Source organism: Myotis nattereri (assembly GCF_964212035.1).
Source record: "Myotis nattereri genome assembly, chromosome: 5".
In the NCBI taxonomy this organism is placed as follows: Eukaryota; Metazoa; Chordata; class Mammalia; order Chiroptera; family Vespertilionidae; genus Myotis; species Myotis nattereri.
In genome coordinates, this window is record NC_138080.1 from 45,441,035 (window position 1) to 45,456,576 (window position 15,542).

Below are 15,542 nucleotides of genomic sequence, written 5' to 3' on the forward strand. Positions count from 1 at the left end.
TTAGTTTTGTAAGATACTGCCAAACTGTCCTTCAAAGTGGCTGTATCATTTTGTATTCCCATCACAATGAATGTTCTACATTTTTGTTGACATTTGATACTGTCACTGTTTTGGATGTTAGCTATTCTAATAGGTATGCAGTTGTTCTTAATTTTTTTTTTTAATGTCATAGTACTTAATTCTGTCATTTGTCTTTAGACAAAACCTCTCCTTCTTACCTATGAAAAGTGGAAGAAAAGAGTAGAGAACTGGGTTTTACTACTGACAATCCAGGCTCAATTTACTTGGATCTTACATCACCTTTGGGTCTTAGACTCAACTTTGATTTATGAACAAGAGGAGACTTCAGGTGAAGGACATGCCTCCAATAATTAAAGTTCTGTGCAGTTTACTTCATTCTTCTCTCCAGTATTTTCTGCCTCACATCCAAGGGCTGGCCAAACCGCTGTGATGAGTGAATGAAAGGGCACCGTATCCCCGAAGAACCGAGGGGACAATCCTAACTCTGGAACTAATGGCCCCACTGTTTGCTTTGAAAGTAGTTACACATACCTCTCCTTGTAAATTTGAGCTTGTTATGAAGTGAGCAGGTGGAAAACTGACATCAGCAGCTGGTATAGAATTCCTTTAGAAGCACTGAATCTTTTCCCTTCACCCCTGCAGTTATGAGATCTGACAGATGGATAACATAATGGTCACAGGATGGCTGAGTACTAGGACACAAGTACAAGGCTAATGGCACAGATACAGTTGCTTACTGCAGCGCGCCAGAGATCTGTTAACATTCTGAAATGACTATCAGGTGCTGAGTGAGACTTTTAAAGGTGCCGAGAATGGATAAGCTAAATTCCTCTCGTCAGAGAAGCACATTCTGCCGTGATTCACACTTCCCTTTTGGCAGTGAGTTTCAGGATGACTGTTCTAAGTTTGACCCTTGTATATAAATATTATTTGAAAGATAGAAGCTAAAAATGTATATAACTCAAAAGAATTCCAAACTCCCCTCTGCTGATGCTGGGAGGAGAAGATGGAGGGTGGGTAGTGGTCATGTTACAGAAAATCTTGTTTTTCTTAGTTTTCAAGTGGAAAGCCAGGGCAAACCGGGTTGACAGGCAGCCTGATAATATTATGGTGGGTAAAAGCCAGCTTATTTGCTAAATATATTTCAGTGCAGCACTCCGGTGATTTAATGATATTGAAATTTGTTCAAAAGGGTGATAAATTCACTTTTATATGTTTTGACATTTTACAGCAAGAAAGTACTGTCTCTTCTCACTGATATCTTAATCATGAGTAACACGTGCTGTACCAGATATAAATGTCATGATTGCGTGCTCATTTATTTCAGGGTATGTACAGTAGAAAAATTAGTACACTGTTTTAATAAAGACATTTAAGGAGACTAGAAATGTTTCAGTTTGATTTCAGAATAATAATTAGTATATTTAAACTATTCTGTAAAAAACAGAAACAAGATATTTTAGCATCTAATTATTAGTAACGTAGTACAGATGCTTATATATCACCCTTTCCTTTCATTGAGTCACATCTTAGTAAGGACAATAAAGTTCAGTAACTATGATAAATTGTACTACCTTCTTTTAAAAATCCTCACCTGAGGATATTTTTTCCATTGATTTCTAGAGAGAGGGGGAAGGAGGGAGGTAGGGGGGGACGGGGGAGCGGGAGAGAGACACATCTATGTGAGAGAGACACATCCATTTGTTGCCTCTCTCTATTGCCCCTACCAGGGCTGGAGAACCTGCAACCAAGGCACAGGCCCTTGACCGGGAATTGAACCCATGACCTTTTGGTCAGAGGGCTGATGCTCTAACCACTGCCCAGGGCAATTGTACTATTTTTAAACAAATATTTAATGTTCTCTCTTGTCACTGAGAGAACTGCATTTTTCCATGCTGCATCATTGTTGGGCTTGATCATGTAACTTGCTTTAGCTAATGGGATGTGGCAGAAGCAACATTTTGACAACTCTGAACTTTAAAAGACATTACAGTTTTCTGCCAACTTCTGGAGGACACATCTAACTCACAGCCTGAAGCTCAGTTGCAGCACAATTACCACCAACATTGAGCACTGTGAATAAGATGTATCTGTAATGAAAGTCATTAAGATATTGAAGTTATTTGTTTTTTTTTGTTTTTTTTGTTTTTGTTTAGCAATGAAACATAATGTACTTCATGCTGACTAATATCGATGCACAGAAGTGCAGTGTTTTTCACAACAACAAAGAAATGGATAGTTCTGGCAATGGCTTGGGGCTGGTTGGTGTGTGGCAAAGAAACCGATAAAAGTCCGCAAAAATGGCAGCCCATGTTATGCAATAAGAAAATATTTGGTTGAACTTTTTTTAAAAAATATTTTTATTGATTTCAGAGAGAAAGGGAGAGGGAGAGAGAGATAGAAACATCAATGATGAGAGAGAATCATTGATCAGCTGCCTCCTGTACAGCCCACACTGGAGATCAAGCCCACAACCCAGGGCACATGCCCTGACCAGGAATTGAACGATGATCTCCTGGTTCATAGGTCAACGCTCAACTACTGGGCCATGCTGGCTGGGCTGGCTGAACTTTTGAATGAAAATACTTGAGAGGCTGAGAATATATATAATGTATTTGGTGTTTGAGGTTGGTTGTCATTTGATATGTATATATATATGAAGATACTATAATAAAAAACAAGTTTAGAAAAGATCTATACTATTTGCAAGGGAACATAGAGAGTCTAAGGACACTGGGAAGAATGGAAAATGAAATGGTTTCTCATTTCTAGTTAGTCAAAGAAAAAATTAAGAAATCCCTTGAGCCACAAATGCTGATTAGTGCTCATGACACAGCTCAAGGCAAACACAAATTACAGATTTTTCTAAAGATTTCTGATTGGCCTCCAGTTCCTTTCTGTTGGCTAAAATAGCCAAGGAACAGTGACAAAGGACTGTGTCCCAGGAAGGGCTGATAAGCATAAAGTACTTGCAACCAAGTCTAGGGAGAGGGATGGTTCAAAAGGAATTTTGACATGGCTACAGCCCTAGAATAGAACATTAATCAACAAACTTTCTGAAAGAGTTGTATTACTAATGGTACAAGTCTAAATAGATATGTAGTCAGTGGTAGAGACTACTTCTTAAATGAAAGAGTGGAAAAGAATTTTTATTTGCAGTCATCTTTAACCCATCATACACCCTCCCCCCCTTAGAACACAGGTTTCACTCGCCCACATCAAGTAACACCACATTAAAATTTACTTACAAATTAAAATTCTTGCCAGCAGCAGCTCTGCCTTATCATAATTGGGTATCTGTACCAGTGTCTCTGAGATTTGGCCTTGTATATATGTCAGTAGTAACTGCTCAATAAATTCATGAATGACATGCATACATCTTTGAATATTTAACAAGGTCCTCTTCAGTGCCTAGATTTTAGATGTTCAATAAATTTAATTTTGAGTAAATTAAAGATATATATATATATATATATCCTATACAAAAAGTCATACTTAAAAGTTTACCAAATTAATGTAAAATGTAAATGCATAAGTACTTTTTTTCATGTGGGTAAAAGACTTTCAATTGCAACTCAGTGAAGAAAATAGTTGGAAGCTCTAGGTTTATCTCTCAGTATTCATACACTCTTTTGGCCAAAACAGATATTGACTTGAGTCAGCAGTGTTTCTGTCAAAGGCTAGAAAGTACCAAACATTTCAACACTTCAGAAAAATGACTTAAAACAAAGTTGGTCTACTAAATATTTTTTTGTAGTGCAGCCCGGAGTACAGAAGGAGATCTCTTAAGAAAATTCTTGAGAAAAGTTATTACGATTATAGTTATTAAGAATTTAGGAATTCTTTCCCCGCCCCAAGTTTAGTTGGTTTGTGAATATATTGGCTTCTTCTTCTGAGTTTCTATCAGTTTAAAACTCAGGGGATGTGAAATAGAATTGCCAATATTGTGTCTACATATTCATGCAAATCAAATGAAGCTTGAGTCTTGTAATGTGTAACAGGACTAAAGGAAACTGAACTTGTCTCTCCCCTGCAGCTCCTGTCACCACCATGGAAGCAGCTATAGAATGAGCAGAAAGAACTTCAGCCTTCTACACTGAATTCCAGTCATTTTAGAAATTCCCCCTTGGTATTAATTGCATATTTTACTTTGATGCTACATTCTAAATGTAGTCTCATGCAAGAGTCTGAGGATGTTAAAATCCAAAGTAGTCTTTAGAATTTTATCCAGAAGTGCCCTGGCCAGGATGGCTTAGTTGGTTGGAGTGTCATCCCATATGTCAAAAGGCCAGATTTCATTCTGATCCCATTGCTGTTTCTTTCTCCTCTCCCTTCCTCTCTCTCTAAACAAATAAATCCATGTCTTTGGGTGAAAATTAAAAAAAAATTTAAGAAACAATTCTATCCAGAATAGAAAAGTCTGTTAGAAATGAGCATATAAAAAATACATAGAAAAAAACATTGTTTTAAATTTAAAATAATGGAAAATTTTAAAAACACTTTTTATAAGACTAAAATGTCTTTTCAACACAGTTCAATATTCCTTTCATTGTTATTCGTGAATTTTATTATAAAATTCCTTGGCTTTACATGTATCATTTTGTTTTACCATTTTTAAATGATATTTTCCCCTGGACCTATGTGAAAAATTAACTATTTTCTACTATTTTTCTGATTGTAATGTATTTTTACTGAATTTATCCCATTTTGTGTATTTATTTGTATAATTCCATTTATATTTAAAATACATAGGTCAAATCTTCCTAATTTACAAAGAAATTAACTGTATATAACATTTGAGATATTTAAATTTGTTAGAATTCAAAGGAGTTCAATATTCCTTTTGAATGACTCAGTGAAAATACTTTCTTTTTATTATTATTATTATTAGTTAAGGTATTACAAATGTGTCCTCATCCCCCCCTTTAACCCCCAACCTCCCCCCCACACACAAACTCATGCTCCCATCCCCCCGTTGTCCATGTCCATTGGTTTGGCTTATATACATGTATACAAGTCCTTCTGTTGATCTCTTCCCCTTACCCCCGCCCTCCCCTACTTTCCTTCTGGGGATTGATAGCCTGATTGCTGTTTCTCAGTCTTTGGGTCTGTCCTTTTTCGTCAGTCTATGTTGTTCTCTATAATCCACAAATGAGTGAGATCATGTGGTATTTATCTTTCTCTGACTGGCTTATTTCACTTAGCATAATGCTCTCCAGTTCCATCCATGCTGTTGCAAAAGGCAAGAGTTCCCTTTTTTTTTTTTACCGCAGCATAGTATTCCATTGTGTATATGTACCACAGTTTTCTAATCCATTCATCTGCTGATGGGCACTTAGGCTGTTTCCAAATCTTAGCTATGGTGAATTGTGCTGCTATAAACATAGGGGTGCATATATCCTTTCTAATTGGCGTTTCTGGTTTCTTGGGATATATTCCTAGGAGTGGAATTAAAATACAATCTTAATTGAAATTTCTATTTTTTTAAATTAAATCTTTATTGTTCAGATTATTACAGTTGTTCCTCTTTTTTCCCCCCATAGCTCCCCTCCACCCAGTTCCCACCCCACCCTCCACCCTCACCCCCCCCTCCCACTGTCCTCATCCATAGGTGCACAATTATTGTCCAGTCTCTTCCCGCATCCCCCACACCCCTTTTCCCCCCAAGAATAGTCAGTCCACTCCCTTTCTATGCCCCTGATTCTATTATAATCACTAGTTTATTCTGTTAATCAGATTATTTATTCACTTGATTTTTTGATTCACTTGCTGATAGATGTATATTTGTTGTTCATAATTTGTATCTTTACCTTTTTCTTCTTCTTCCTCTTCTTAAAGAATACCTTTCAGCATTTCATATAATCCTGGTTTGGTGGTGATGAACTCCTTTAGCTTTTCCTTATCCGTGAAGCTCTTTATCTGACTTCAATTCTGAATGATAGCTTTGCTGGATAAAGTAATCTTGGTTGTAGGTTCTTGCTATTCATCACTTTGAATATTTCTTGCCACTCCCTTCTGGCCTGCAAAGTTTCTGTTGAGAAATCAGCTGACAGTCATATGGGTACTCCCTTGTAGGTAATTGACTGTCGTTCTCTTGTTGCTTTTAAGATTCTCTCTTTGTCTTTTGCTCTTGGCATTTTAATTATGATGTGTCTTGGTGTGGTCCTCTTTGGATTCCTTTTGTTTGTGGTTCTCTGCGCTTCCTGGACTTGTAAGTCTATTTCTTTCACCAGGTAGGGGAAGTTTTCTGTCATTATTTCTTCAAATAGGTTTTCAATATCTTGCTCTCTCTCTTCTTCTGGCATCCCTATAATTCGGATGTTGGTGCGCTTGAAACTGTCCCAGAGGCTCCTTACACTATCTTCATATTTTTAGATTCTTTTTTCATTTTGCTTTTCCGGTTGGGTGTTTTTTGCTTCTTCGTATTTCAAATATTTGACTTGATTCTTGCGATCCTCTAGTCTGCTATTGGAACTCTGCATAATATCCTTTATTTCAGTCAGTGTATGCTTAATTTCTAGCTGGTCCTTTATCATAACTTCGAGGGTCTCACTAGATTTCTTGAGGGTCTCACTACATTTATCAGCTGTTTCTAGAAAGTTCTTGAAAAACCTTAAAAGTGTGGTTTTGAACTCCATATCCAGTAGTTTGCTTTCCTCCATTTCTGTCATTTGTGTCCTGTTTCTTTGACTCCGCATTTTTTATACTTCCCTGTGTTGATAGAGTGGCTTTGTGTGCTAGGTGTCCTATAAGGCCCAGTGGCTCAGTCTCCCCAATTACCTGAGGTGGACACTCTTGGTGCACCCCTTTGTGAGCTTTGTGCACAGTCTTGTTGTTTAATCTTGATTGTTGTAGGTATCACTGAGAGGAATTGACCTCCAGGCCTATTGGCTGTGAGAATCAGCTGTGTCTACAGTGGGAGAAATTCTGTGCTGAAGACACCCTTATGGGGCAAGACTTGCTTCAGTGGGGCTTTGGTGCTCACTGAGTCTGCCCCCTGAGTGTTTCCCTTATGGATCTGAGGAGTTGTAATCTGGATAGTCCCACTCTGACCACTGGGTACACTGGCTCTTGGATCTAAGGAGGTGCTAATTTAGCCTCTGCCTGAGGCTACCCAGCAGGAGCTACAAAGAGATCTGCAGATTCCCCTTCCTTGTTTTGGGGTTTGGAGGTGCCCTGATGAGGCCCAGCTGTGAAGCAATGCAAGCTGCTGTGGGGCCTTGGGCCTCCTCTTGGAAGTTCTGGGTCTCTCTGACCCAGCTGCAGTTTGTTGGGTAATTTTCAGATTGCAAAGGGCCAGGGCATTCATATGCAAAAGCCTCTGCTGCAGCTTGGGTGGAGCGGGGTCTCAGGGGAACAACAGGGTGGAGCAAGCAGCTATGGCTGATCCTCAGCCCTGCCCTAAGGGCCCCGAGTCTCAGTGTCCTGGTAATTGCTGCAAACACCTCCAAGAGAAAGCTGCCCTCGAGTTCTGAGTTCTTCCCGCTGCCAGACAGTCCAGTTTCTCCCTGTATGAGTCTAGGTCCCCAGAGACTCACCTGAAACTGGAGTTCAGAGCAATCGGAGGCTTGTGGCTCCCTCCTGATTCAAAAAGACAGCCGAGGTTGCGTTGGTGGTATAGTGGTGAGCATAGCTGCCTTCCAAAAAGACAGCTGAGTCCTCAGTCACCAGCCCTTGCCGCATGCGTTCGAGCCTTCGTACCTCTGCACTTTACTTCCGCAACTCCTCTGAGTCTCAGTGTGCTTTTCTCTTTCCTTCTAGTTGTAGAATTTCCACTCAGCCTGCCTTCCTGTAGTTCTGGATGATGTCCGTTTTGTCTTTTAGTTGTATTTTTGAATTTGTTGTGGGAGGCAGCAATTTCCCGTTTATACCTATGCTGCCATCTTGGTTTCTCTCCTGAAATTTCTATTTTTAACAAAGAGAGAGCAGAGAAAGGGTGGGGAGAATTTCTAGTAAAAATAAGATTTTCTGCTAGTAAGTTTAAGTAATTAATGAATTAAAGTATTTTTTGCTGGAAGCTATCAAATTAGAAAATAAAAAAAAAATAGAAAATCACATCTAACTTTATAAAATACCAATTTCTCAAACTGTAAATATATTATATTTAAATGTGCCTTTAAAGGTTGGAGTGTAAAGTTGATAACTGCCTTCAAATGTTTTTAATTTGGAAAAGAGTAAATCACATGTATCAATTAATAAATATTTAATGACAATAATAAGACTGATTTGTATCACCATGCCAAGAAAGAGCAGTGGAAAGAAGGCACAAGGAAGGGAAATTATGTAAGATTGCAGAAGGCCCTGTGGTGTATGGACATCTGTAAGTGTAAGAATAATAATGGTATAAGGGAGATATATAGGAATAATTCTCTGGTTTTCCCCCAAGCCTGTAGGCAGGCTTCTGTTGTCTAATGCATTTGTATTATTAAAGTGTTTATTGCAGATGATATTCATATATATATATATATATCTATATGAACTTTGTAGTGATAGGAAAGCATACCATAATGTCCCTTGGTTTCTAAAATTTTAAAAGGAAAGCAGTATACATTTAAATGAATAAATTCAAACAATTACATAATTTCCACAATAGTAAATTGATAAAGTGTTGTACATTCTTTAGGTATAGCTTCTTAAAATTTTTATAAAGTTAATATTCTTCAATTAGATTTCAAAATCAAGATTTAGAAATTGGCCACCAATTAAGACATTGTCTAATTATTCATTCCTATTTTTTTTAATTTCAGAAAAAAAATCTGGAGTCTGAATACAGTTAGCTAAAGTTAAATAATAAATAGAACAGGACAATTCTACCTAGCCAAAAGGTGAACCAAAAAGGCCAGGGATTCATTTATATTTATTTATTTCATAGAGGAAGGGGGAGGGAGAGACAGATAGAAGCATCAATGATGAGAATTATCGATCAGCTGCTTCCTGCATGCCCCCTACTGGGAATGGAGCCCACAACTCGGGAAAATGCCCTGATGGGGAATCGAATTGGTGAGCTCTTGGTTTCTGGGTAGACACTCAACCACTAAGCCACACAGGCTAGGCAAACCAAGAAAAATTTTAAATAATTATAAGGCTCTTCCCCCTCTATGTTACCTCCTTTTTCATATCCATGGTTCCGTTTTTAGGCACTGGCTCTTGTAATATCGTATGTATTGTAATATCAGTGCCCTTCTGGAAAAAAATTACTTACTCGTGAGAGGACTTCAAGAGGCAGACTAACTAGTATTACTGACTTGTAAAGATTTGCGTAGTGCATAGTTGCCACACTTTGTGGCATCCATCATTTGCTGATGGTCTTCCTAAAATTTGCCATGTGGTCCCATGTTAGAATGTGAAGTTGTTCCTAGCTACATTGCCTTCAAGCATGATTCCTGTGTATTCAGTAGTTGTAGCCAAGAATACTCTTTTTCTTCTCTGTCTTTATCTCTCTAACACACACACACTCACACATCTGACAATAAGGGAAATACATTAGCAGATGTTAATTGATTTAAGTACATAATTGTTATATATTTTTCTAACATTTTCAAGAAGACATAAGAAAAGTGTCTCAAGTAGAAAAATATTATAAATTAAAAATAATATTTCAGCATTCATCAAACCTAACTCATTTTTGCTTCATGTGCTAGACAGTGGAACTTGATAATGGGGATAAAAATAATTATTTCAATGGTAAGGCCAATATGCAAAATTTTTTTTCTCATAATGCTTCAAATACTTATCAAATATCAAACCAGATTAGTTAAATCCTGATGTGGTTCCTTTAACACATACACTCATTGCAGAGTAATTTTTGACATTATGGAGAGCAACAGCTGCGTTGAAAATGAGTTACATGCAGTCTGCAACAGAGCCAGCTAACGTGCAGTATTTGCAGAGTGGTCTGTGCACCATTTATAACTGAATCACTCAGGGTGCATATCTCAGACCTACTAAGTTAAAATCGCCAAGGCATGAAGCGCAGAGATTTTTATTGTTAATATTCACTCTCTGGATGGTGCTACAGCTCACTAGTCAAAATGTGAGGGTAAACTGTAAATTTTTTTTTCCGTAAAAAAACTCAACTCTTAAAATGAAAAGAGTTAAATATGATGCAAAGCATTTTGTACATTCAAATTGCAGGTTGCAATTACTACACTTTTTCCCCAATATATTTTCATTGATTTCAGAGAGGGAAAGAGAAACATCAACGATGGGAGAGAATCACTGATCAGTTGCCTCCTGCACGTCCCCTTACTGGGGATCAAGCTCACAACCCAGGCATGTGCCCTGACCGGTAGTCAAACCATGACTTTCTGGTTCATAGGTCGATGCTTAATCACTGAGCCACTCTGGTCCAGCTGCAATTGTTACATTTTAATTCATCGTCTCATATGCTACATTTAGGATGACAGCATTCTCCTCAACCAACAGAGAAGAAACCGAGGCGAATGGAAATTGTTTCAAATAGGAGGAGCCCTAAGATTAAGATTAGAATACAATGCTCCTAAAATTTTAGTTGTCTGACCATATAATTCCTATTTAGATTGTTTAAGCTTCTTTTTTTTTCCCACAACACCATTATGTGACCAATGTACTCCATCACCACAAAGTGTCTCAGTGCTCTATTTAATTTGACTGTCACAACTGACCCAGCTGTAAAATTTCAACAAAATGTGAACAGTCACTCAGAACCACACTGTGGAGTATCTCAACTCAAATTGTAACATGAAACGAGATACTCAAAAGCATACTTTATTATACCCGTTTTGGGGTAGGTTATGTAAATATCTAAGTCAGAACTTTCTCACAGGTCTGATTTTTGCTTTGCTGTTTGTCCTGGTTGAGAATCCCTGTTTCCAGTGTTAACTTCTACTTTATCTTTCTGAGAAATACCTCTGTATTTCTCTTTTTAACCGCCTGCGGAGCATAATCAGTATTAACCAGCCTTAGAATTACAATCCAATCAGATAAACCAGTTGACAACATTTTCCTTTTGGCTAATGTTACTTAGAACTATCGTGTACACAGAATCACAACTAGTTTAAATGAGTTAAATAGGTATCAGAAGGCTATGAAAAGCCCATGGAATGGTTTTTGGTTTAAAGTGTTAGAGATTAGGGGAAATCCTCCATTCTGACTTGGTAATATATTCGCTGGGATCATGTCCAATTCACTCCTCAGAAGAGGGATTGTCGTACCAACTCTTAACCTATGTTTTGTGTATTCAAAAGGTTGATAGGTGACATCCTTTAGAATAGTCCTGTAGTGCACAAACAGCATTGAACACATTCATTCTTTTGTGTATTTTCCCCAAACTACATCTAGTCTTTGAGGGTGATGGTTTTTGTTGGCTCATTAATTCAATGTTCCTTTGTTCAATAAAATCCCCAAATTCTGATGTTGAATTGCCCGGAATAAGAATACCGATGATGGAAATGGCACCTGAGAAATCATTGCTATTCTTGGCCACAGACATTTCCAGTCTGAACAATAGCTGTTTTCTTCATAGCTTTCACCAATGTCATATTTTAAGCAAGGATTTTGTGAGCTCACACATGAATGGAAAGGGCTGCAAAATATGTTGCAGAAATCTTTCGCAGGTAGGCAGGAAGTTTGGAATAGATTATCAGAATAGGAAAGTTATAAAGAAATTTCTAGGTCAAAAGACAAAGTAAAACTGCTGAAGTGTGCTTGAAAGTGCAGTGTGATCCAGTCAGCAGCTTAGCTACTATTTTCCCAGCTGACACTGAGCCCTTCGCTATATGGGGAATAAAAGGATGGAGGTCAGAAGATTGGGCTGTTTGAAGGCTTAAAAGTATTAAGAATGCAAGATTCATAAGAGTAGATCTTAAGGTATTTTATTTTATAATTCAGTGCAATAAAGTGCTTATCTTTTTTCATGATAATCAAAGTGCTTATCTTTTTTACTTTAATCAAAATTTTCACAGATTACAAATATCCAAATAGAGACTCAATTCTGGATTTTGACAGATATGAGTGATAAAGAATTAGAGAGGATAGAAGGAACATGCTCAATATATCGTAGCTATCTGTATTTCCTGGCTTTTCCATCAAAGCATGAATGGGAGGTAAGACATGCAAACCTGCCACCCCCCCCAAAAAAAAACGCCCACTATATCTAATTGTAAAAATAAAAATGCAGAGTAATAAGAAGTTTTATTGAAAAATACCAAGACCTAGAGAAATTTCCTAAGCTTATTCAAATCTTCAACTTTCTTTTTTTCTCTACAAAGACCCACAACACTCCTTTCTAATCTTCTAAACTTTTTTGTTGTTTTATTTTTTTCTGTACTGTTTTCTCCCCTCTTCACTCTTTAGTAATTTCTTTATTATGTGAATCAAGATATTCTTTCCTAGACTTTTTCCTTTAAATTACCACCATTACTCCTAGCAATCAGAAGGTACAAGTAAAAAATCATTGTTACGGGATGAAAATAGCAGTGGTGGTTGGTGTGGGGGGAGCAGAAAGACAGATTACACTTTCTTTTTTCTCTTAATATATAAGTAAAAATTTCCTGGCCTAACATTTCTAGCTCTCAAGATTCTTACACATACACCAAATTGAAATATGTTCCTTGTTTTCCTACTGGTATGAATTACAAAATAGTTAGTGTTCCTGCTTTTTAATTTTATATGATACATGATAACTGTTGAATAAATATGCCTTGAATTAATTTCACACTATGAGACAAAAATACTAAAACTTGATATGAGATTTCTGTTTAAATTAAAATTTACTTGAATGAACATCTATAGTATACCAGTGAATTATACACTTTGTAAATCATAAAAATGTAATATAAAACCCATTTATTATTTTGATGTATGCATATTTTATGTGTTATGCAAACAAAATCTTTGACTTTGGATATAACTATTTCTAATAATAGATTTGATGATATAGAGAACAATTGGAGTCACTTTTCATAAAAAAATTTTTGAGAACAGAAGAAAGAAATATAGAATATAAATAAGGTATATGATAAACAAAATGTAACAGCACATTTTTTTTCTGCTGGAACTGGGTCATGGTCATAAAGCCAACCTAATAAATTTAGTAATTGGTAAAGCCATTAATCTGTGAATATCAGAGATGGCCTTTTCCATGAGAAAAACAAGGTCTTAGAGATGCATCAACCCTACAGACATCTCAGTGTACGTCTATTCTCACTCATTGCCTCTCATTATTGTCATAAGAAGTGGTGTCCTGAAACCTATACTTATGAGAGCCAATTACTCAACATTGTTAGACATATTTGTGAGCCCATTGTTAAACAGAGCCATTTGCAAAAAACTAATTTATGTAAACTTGCAGTTAAATAAATGATATTAAAATTAAGTGCAATAAATAATTATAATGCATCACTGCATGGGACCATTATTTATTCTTTTGAGGAAATCTATGTCATTATATCTGTCTGGTGGAATTTGGTGATGATATACATCTCTTCCCAATTCCATAATCAAAGTGTAATGTCAGACATATAGTGGCACTATTTTATGTAAACCGGTAAATGGTATAAATCAGGCACGTTTCCCCTTAGAAAGCTGGTTGTTAAATACTTACTAGCACACCACTTACTTGGTCAGCATTTTTATCAGGTATCCATAAGAACATGATGACAATGGTCTTTGTAGAAGAAGTCACATCTTCACCTACTCCAGAAATTATTTTTCCTTAGGGCCATGGTTAGGAAAATACCATTCAATAGGTTATCCAACTACAGTGAGGGGATGGAGATTTCCATATTCCTTTTCATGATGCATGAGAGCCTACACTCCTTGCCACAGCACTGCACTGACTTCAAATTCTACTTCATTGATATTTCAACTTTAGGTTTCTTCCACATGAGAATCTTAATGTGTGCTTTTGCTTGCACAGGCAGAGCATGTGGGAATCCTAACAATTACACAAAATCCAAGTTTCAACAAGGAGGTGAGCATCTTAGTACTGACCTTATTGCTTCTCAAGTACATTCAAGTGTCAAAAAATTGCAACTGACTTTTCATTTTATTGTCAATGTCTCTCATGATATTTTTCCTACATCTATACTAATTGAATAGTCTTCCTGTCCCCTTATCTTTTGTTTCTTCAAAGGGAAAGTGAGAAACCCTCTGGAAGCCTTATTAAAGGAATCAAATCCCACATAGAGTAATTAGCCTCCTATCAGTGACAGAGCGGGAGATTATTTGGTCAGTGACTTGAAGACTTGTGAAATGAATTCATTGATTCAAATAAAGGTACGATTTACCATAATTCTTTCTTTAGATTTCATTCTCAGTCTGTTTTTAGATATTGCCTCTCTAATGAAGAAATTAAATTCAACATAAGTCCTTCCCAAAAAGAGAAACTAAACACTAAGGAACAAGGTTTTGTCGGGTAAGGGTGCCCTTTGGCAGCCACAAAACATTGCCTCACCTCCAAAGCCATTGTTCTTCCTCCTGAGAGCAGGGTCCTCCCTGTGGAGAATGCACGTCTTCAAATGTCTTCCTGAGAGTCCATCTCCAGAGGTCATTTTCTTTCCCTGGTTTAGAAAACATGCTGCTTCTTAGAGAAAGCCGATTATTCAGAGACAGCACATATATTTGTTGAATTCGTTTCTTTCAGCTTTCAGACACTAAGTACAATGTCTAGGATTATGGTATTAACTCAGGAAGTCTGGAGGTTGGTTCTAAAGTCACTAGACATACATGGTGGTTTGTATTTTGTTTACATGAACTCTGATGAAGAATTCAGTCTCAGTTGCTACATTTCAAGTGCTTATGTGCCGACTACTAGTATGCCTCATGTCTATTGTATTGGAAAGCACAGTTATAAAACGTTTTTCTCATTGCAGAAAGTTCTATTGGCAACTCTGTTCTAGAGCCTCCTATTCAAATTGTGTTCCATGGACCAGTCGGGTCAGCCTCATATAGGAGTTCATTAGAAAAGTTGATTCCTGGGCTCAACCTCAGACCTATCTATATATATAAAAACCTAAACAACTGGCCGACCAGCCAACCAACCCACCAGCCAGTAGCTATGATGCACACTGACCACCAGGGGGCAGATACTCAACACAGGAGCTGCTGAGCGACAGCAACTTTGCAGAGTGCCCTCTCACACTCTGGGACCCCTTGGGGCAGCGGTTCTCAACCTGTGGGTTGCGACCCCTTTGGGGGTCAAACGACGCTTTCACAGGGGTCGCCTAAGACCATCGAAAAACACATATATAATTACATATTGTTTTTGTGATTAATCACTATGCTTTAATTATGGTCAATTTGTAACAATGAAAATACATCCTGCATATCAAATATTTACATTATGATTCATAACAGTAGCAAAATTACAGTTATGAAGTAGCAACAAAAATAATTTTATGGTTGGGGGTCGCCACAACATGAGGAACTGTATTAAAGGGTCACAGCATTAGGAAGGTTGAGAACCACTGCCTTGGGGGATGTCAGACAGCCAGTTTTGGCCCAATCCCCACAGGCCAGGCCGAGGGACCCCGCCTGCTAGA